This window comes from Crocuta crocuta, unplaced genomic scaffold (genome assembly GCF_008692635.1).
Source record: "Crocuta crocuta isolate KB4526 unplaced genomic scaffold, BGI_CrCroc_1.0 scaffold97, whole genome shotgun sequence".
NCBI classification, from domain to species: domain Eukaryota; kingdom Metazoa; phylum Chordata; class Mammalia; order Carnivora; family Hyaenidae; genus Crocuta; species Crocuta crocuta.
In genome coordinates, this window is record NW_027531999.1 from 5,798,217 (window position 1) to 5,805,363 (window position 7,147).

Genomic DNA, 7,147 nt, shown 5'->3' on the forward strand with positions numbered 1-7,147 from the left:
TCACATACTCCATTTCCTGAGAGTATGTGTGTTGTTAGAGGATCTGAAATTCGAGAAATAATGGGGTCCCTGACAGAAAAAAAATAAACATGAGGATACCAAGAAGTGACAAGAAGCAAATTACTAAGAGTAAAACTAAGTCTTTCTCAGACCTGACCCTAGATTACGTAATCTCCATGTAAGGATGTGTCGTCTACTGCTGTACCAGCCACAGGCTCTCAAGTCAGGCCATCTGTGGGATGCGCACTGGGTCAAGTGTATTAGAGTATCTAAAGTTCCATAGACATGCTCACTTCGGCAGCACATATACTAAAATTGGAATGGTAGAGAAGACAGCATGGCCCCTGAGCAAGGACAACATGGAAATTCGTGAAGCGTCCCATATTTAAAATAAATAAACTATAAAATAAAGTTCCAGGGAGGATGATCATGGAATATCTATTGTATGCAGAACGATGCCCTGAAGTAAATCATGCTAAGCCAAGCCTCTAGGCTTGATTTCTGGTCTCACTGGTGTGGGTATAGCACCACAGAAACCCATGAGGGGTTGGGGTGTGGGGGGAAGTCCTGTGTCCATTTCAGCAGGGAAGCAGCATGGATCCAGCCCTGAAGTGGCCTGGGATACATACATGGAGGACAAGGAACACCGTGTGCATGTCTACACCTGCTTGTTCTGTATATGGCTATGGGCTACGGGGTGAAATAAACTTCTCTTGGATGACGTCACCATTTCAGACCCTTATAACTCAAGTTCTGACTAGATGGTGCGAGTACACTGTGAGACCCACTGTGATTTTTGCCTCCATCCATTTCTCCAGATTCATCTCACGCTCCTCTCACTCTTACATACTAGTCTTCGGCTACATTGGCTTCCTTCCAAACCTCTCATCTTCCCTGAGACCTCAAGGCTCCATCATTCATTGTAACCCATGCCTTCCAGGCCCTTCCCAACGCTGGATAACTCCAAGTTATTTCTCAGTCCCAGCTTAAATTTTATTCCTTACAAAAATTGTCACTGATCCAAATTAGATCAGGTCCCCACCTGTCAGCCTGTACTTATTTTTCTTGGCACTTACCATTCTGGTTAAATATTACATGCTAATCTATTATACTCCTGTCTCTCTAACCTGATAAATGCTGGAAGGGTACAGACCATACCTGTTTCATTTAGTGTTATAACCCTAGTGCCAGGCTCATGGTAAGTGATCATTAAATATATATTGAATAGATATTGTGCATTATTACACTGAATGGGAGGAGCTATCAAGGACAAATAGTAGAAATGAGATTAGTTAAGATAGTAAAGTTAGAGAATGATATATATGCTAATAAGTGGAGGTGGAAACAGATATAAAATGTAAGATGCTAGCAGAATTGTGCAATATCCTCCATTCTTTCAACCTCAGGAATGAAGGGAGCCAAGAAAGCATATGGAATGGAGCCAAAGAGAGTTAAGGTTTCAATTAAAGCCACAAGCTCATATATCACATTTGGTTGCCCTGGCAACAGAACCACCATCTTATGAAAATGGTATTATAATATGATAAAGCAAATACAAATAACTTAACAATTTATCAGAAATGAAGTAACAAATGATTTAGTTAGCTTCACCTTTGGAGATAACATAAGGGGAAAGTTTGGAAGGGGCTCTATGTTGCAAAGGATACTGTCCTAGAGTGTCCTAAGTTATATATAAAAAGGTTAAACCAAGTCATGGAATTTGACACCAATTTTAAAATCTATATGGAGAAGCACATAAGGCTATGATCAACTTAGATGGTTTTAAATAACAGAACAAGATAGGAGACTTGCCCTGTATGTCAGTTATCGTTTTGCATAATTATGTTACACACAACTACAAAACCTCAGGGGCAGAACAAATAAGCATTCATGTTGGCTCACAAGTTCATGGGTCAGTTGTGCAGTTCTGGTGATCTAAGCCAAGCATGGCTATTTGGCTTAGGATCACTCATAAGGGCAGCTGGTGAATTGGCTGGGCACTGACGGGTCTAAGCTGGTCTTAGCTTGGATTGACTCTACCCTGTACCATGTGTCCTCTCCTCCTTCAGCACAGTAGCCTGAGCTTATTCCCAGAGTGAAGGCAAAATTCCAAAAGAAGAATGGAAGCATACAAGGTCTTTGAAGGCCTAAATTTGGCACACTGTCACTTCCCCCACATTTTGTAGGCCAAACAAGTAGTAAGTCCAGTCCTGATTCAAAGGGTAGAGAAGTAGCCAACTTCTTGATGCAGTGACCTGCAAAGTTATATTGTTAAAGATAGAAATACAAAGAGGCTATTGATTATGCCCATCAATGCAATTAACCTACCATACCAGAAATCAACTTCTTATAATGCTATAGCAACTAATTCAGGATGATATTGGTGTAGCAATAGATAAAGAGAATAATTATATAGTATTATGATCCAAAAGAAACTCATGTGATAATAAAATATCATGACAGAGGTGACACTGAAGATTCTCTGTGAGGAAAATGATAGACTTTTCAATAAATGATTCTACGACAATAGGCCAATGGGGAAAAATGGATCTTTACCTCACATAATACTCAAAAATCTATTCCAAGTTTATTAAAGTTCTAAAGGTAAAAAGAAAAAAAAAACAACTTTAAAACTCTTAGAAGAAAATATAGGAAAATATCTCTACAGTTTGAGTGTCGGGAAAGACTTCTTAACATCCAAAAAGTGCAAAACATAATAAAAAGTAAATAAATTTGATTACGTTTTAATTTATAACTTCACAATGAGATATCAGTTTATACCTGTCATAATGGCTAAAATCAAGAACATAAGAAATAACAAGTGTTGGAGAGCATATGGAGAAAAAGGAGCCCTGCGCACTGTTGGTGGGAATACAAACTGGTGCAGCCACTGTGGAAAAAAGTATGGAGGTTTCTCAAAAAATTAAAAATAGAATTACCATGTAATCCAGTAATTCTACTACTATTTACACAAAGAAAATACAAACACTAATTTGAAATGATATATGCACCCTTTGTTTATTGCAGCATTATTTCCCAGAGTCAAGATACGGAAGCAATCCAAGTATCCATCCATAGAAGGATAGATAAAGACAATGTAGTGTATATGGATGCAATGGAATATTACTCGGCCATAAAAAATCATGAAATCTTGACATTTGCAACAACATGGATGGACCCAGAGGGTATAATGCTAAGTGAAATAAATCAGATAAAGACAATACCATATAATTTCACCCATGTGTGGAATTTAAGAAACAAAACAAGTGAACAAGTAGAGAAGAAAGAGACAAAAAACAGACTCTTAAAAACAGAAAACAAACTACTGGTTGTCAAAAAGGAGGTGGGTAGCAGAATGGGTGAACTGGATAAAGGGGATTAAGAGCGCCCTTGAATTGATGAGCACTGAGAAATGCATAGAACTGTTGAATCATTATACTGTACACCTGAAACTGATATACTACTGTATGGTAATTATACTTCAATTTAAAAATAAATACGTTTTTAAAATGTAGATAAATTTGACTATATTATAACTTCTCTGCAAAGAAACCTCCATAAAGAGAAAAGCCCCTGTCTTCAGAAAGACATTTATAAAGCAATAATGGAGGAAAGATTACTATTATAGTATTGGGAACTAATAAAGAACTTCATAAAAGCAATGAGAAAAAGATAAGTTAATAGAAAAAATAAATGAAAACTAATATGCAAAGAGAGGCAATTCACAGAATAAGACACCCAAATGGCCAAAAAGCATATAATTAGCAAATGGGCAAACATAAATTAAAATCATAATGAGATATCATTTCACAACCATTAGTTTGGCGAGGATGATGTACACTAATATCAAGAGTTAATCCAGAGCCACTGGAACTGTCCTACACAGTGGGTATGAACTGAATTCTGCATAATTCTATGGAGAGCAACTTGGCAATACCTAGTAACACTGAGTATACACATACCTGTGACCAAAGAATATATGTACCAGGAAGTTTCTTGTATTTTTCTCAGTTTATGCATGAAAATATTCATTGTAGGCCTACTTGTAATGGCAAATAGGAAACATGCTAAATGTCTCTAAATAAGAGTATGTGTGATTATATATTGGCATATTCATCCAATGGAATACAATACTACAGTAAAAATGAATGGACTAGAGATAATATAGCAACATGGAAAAAGCTCACAAGCATAATGCTGAACAAAAATTAAGTCACTGGAAGATGTATACAGTATAGTAACAGTTATGGGATGCTTGGGTGGCTCAGTCCATTGAGCATTCGACTTCAGCTCAGGTCATGATCTCATGGTTTACGAGTTCAAGCTCTGCATTGGGCTCTGTAGTGACAGCCCAGAGTCTGTCTCCCTCGCTCTCTGCCCCTCCCCCACTCGTTCTCTGTCTCTCTCTCCCTCTCTTTCAAAAAGAAAAAAAATTAAAAATACAAAAAATCTATCTATAGATGATAGATAGATAGATAGATAGATAGATAGATAGATAGATAGTAACAGTTGTATAAAGTTTAAAGACATATTAAACCACACCATATTGTTTAGGAATACCTACATACATGGTAAAAGCCTAAAGATATGCATAGGAATGATAACATAAGAAATTTGGAATAGTACTGGTAGTTAGTTACTTCTGGGAAGCAGGTGAAGTTATAAAGAAGAAAATGTCATGAGGAAAGATACACATGAGGTTTCAACTGTATCCATAATGTTAAATTTCTTTTTTTCTTTAGATTTTATTTTTAAGTAATCTCTACATCCAATATGGGGCTCGAACTCAAACCCTGAGATCAACAGTCAAATACTCCACTGACTGCGCCATCCAGGTGCCCCCATAATATTATATTTCTTAAGCTGAGTGATGTTAACATGAGTGTTTTTTTCTAACATTATTCTCCATATGCTATTTGTATGCTTGATATTTATTTTTTAATAGATCAATTTCTTCTTTTTTAAGTTTATTTCTTTATTTTGAGAGAGAGAGAGAGAGAGAAAGCACAAGTAGGTGAGGAGCACAGAGAAAGAGAGGGAGAGAATCCCAAGCAGGCTCCACACCCAGTGCAAGAACCTGATCCCAGGCTCTATCCCACGACCATGATATCACAACCTGAGTCAATATCAAAAGTCAGATGCTCAACCAACTGAGCCACCTAGGCACTCCTATATATTTTTTAAAGTTTTTTTTTTAAGTTTTAAATGTTTTTTTACTGTTTATTTTTGAGAGAGAGACAGTACAAACAGTATGGGAGGAGGGAGAGGTTAGAGAGAGAGGGAGACACAGAATCCTAGTGAGCTCCAGACTCTGAGCTGTTAGCACAGAGCCTGACGTGGGGCTCCACTTCACAGAGTGCGAGATCATGACCTGGGCAGAAGTTGGACGCTTCACCGATTGAGCCACCCAGGTGCCCCTATTTATTTATTTTTTGAGAGAGAGAGAGCAAGAATATGAGCAAATTGGGGAAGAGGCAGAGAGAGAATCCTAACCAGGCTCCACACTGTCCGAGCAGAGCCCATTGTGGGGCTCGATCTCCCAAACCTTGAGATCATGATCTGAGTCAAAGTCAAGAGTTGGACACTTAGCCAACTGAGCCACATAGGTGCACCCTGATATTTAATTTAAAAAATCAGTAAATATTTAAGAATCTTGCAATGAAAGGGAAAGAGATGATGAGGCTGAAAGAACTCACCTCATGTTAGGACTTTAACTTCTGTGAATACTCATCTGTAGGTCTCCTCACCCCTGCTTCTCTCTGGCCCGCAGAACTTGCTTCTGTAACATTAGAGAAATACAGTAGTAAAAAGATTCCATGCTAAGTAAGTTTAAAAAGCTTTGGGCCAACTGAAGTTAGAGTTCTTTTCTGCAAAACTTGCCAGAGTATTTCAAATGCTAGTGGGTGCCATGAGCAAGAGATACAGTGACCTTGGCACCATCTCTTCATGCAGGACGTCAGGGCGACAGTTGCTATGAAATATATTCTGGGAAATGTGTCCCCAAAAGTTTCCTTCTCCAGTCATCCGCCTCTTCCCCATGTCTCGGTCTGCCCCCAAATTCCACTTCCTTTTCAACATCTGTGTCGTTTTCATTTCATTTCCATTCGCCGACACAGCTCCCCCTTGCCTTTGTCTCCCTTTCATGAAGGCAACATGGCATCATAAAAAGAACACTCAGTTTGAAATGCTGGTCTGCCGAGCTTCTTAGCAGGGGGTCCTGATTTTTGTGCCTCAGTTTCTGTCCACCAGATGGAGAGAATAATCAAATCCCACACCCCACAGGCAGAGTTGTTAGTACAGAGTTCATACATATAAAGCGCTTGATCCTTTCTCTTTTGCACGGCTGGTGGGAATCAAAACTGGTCCAGCCTCTCTGGGAAACACTGTGGAGCTTCCTCAAAAAAAAAAAAATTAAAAACAGAACTACCCTACAACCCAGCAATTGCACTACTAGGTATTTATCCAAGGGACATAGGTGTGCTGTTTGGAAGGAGCACATACACCCCTATGTTTATAGCAGCACCATAGATAATAGCCAAAGCATGGAAAGACCCCAAATGTCCATCGATGGATGAATGGATATATATATATATGGAGCATTACGAGGCAATCAAAAAGAATGAAATCTTGCCATTCGCAACAACATGGATGGAACTAGAGGGTATTATGCTAAGCGAAAATAGCAGTCAGAGAAAGACAAGTATCATATGACTTCATTCATACGCAGAATTTAGGATACAAAATAGATGAATGTAAAAGAAGGGAAGCAAAAATAATATAAAAACAGGGAGGAGGACAAAACATAAGAGACTCTTAAATACAGAGAACAATCTGAGGGTTGCTGGAGGGGTGGTGGGTTGGCGGAATGGGCTAAATGGGCAAAGAGCATTAAGGAAGACACCTGTTGGGATGAGCACTGGGTGTTATACACAGGGGATGAATCACTGGAATCTACTCCTGAAATCATTACTGTACTGTATGCTAATTAACGTGGATGTAAATTTAAAAAGAAAAGAAAGAAAAGAAAGTGCTTGATCTTTTTTTGAACTAAGTGTTGATTATTAGTTATACGAGAGGAGGAAAATAATAGGGTACCTGTCTTAAGAGACTATTTTTGGAGACAATATTAGCTTCCTAGGACTGCTGT

General features: G+C 38.4%; 1 non-coding gene across 1 annotated transcript; it reads left to right on the forward strand.

The window, feature by feature from the left end:
• The first annotated feature begins 285 nt into the window (after positions 1-285).
• On the forward strand, positions 286-389 carry LOC144240881 (U6 spliceosomal RNA). Its single transcript, XR_013337880.1, has one exon. It is a non-coding gene; the product is annotated as a U6 spliceosomal RNA (small nuclear RNA).
• Positions 390-7,147: the final 6,758 nt, after the last annotated feature.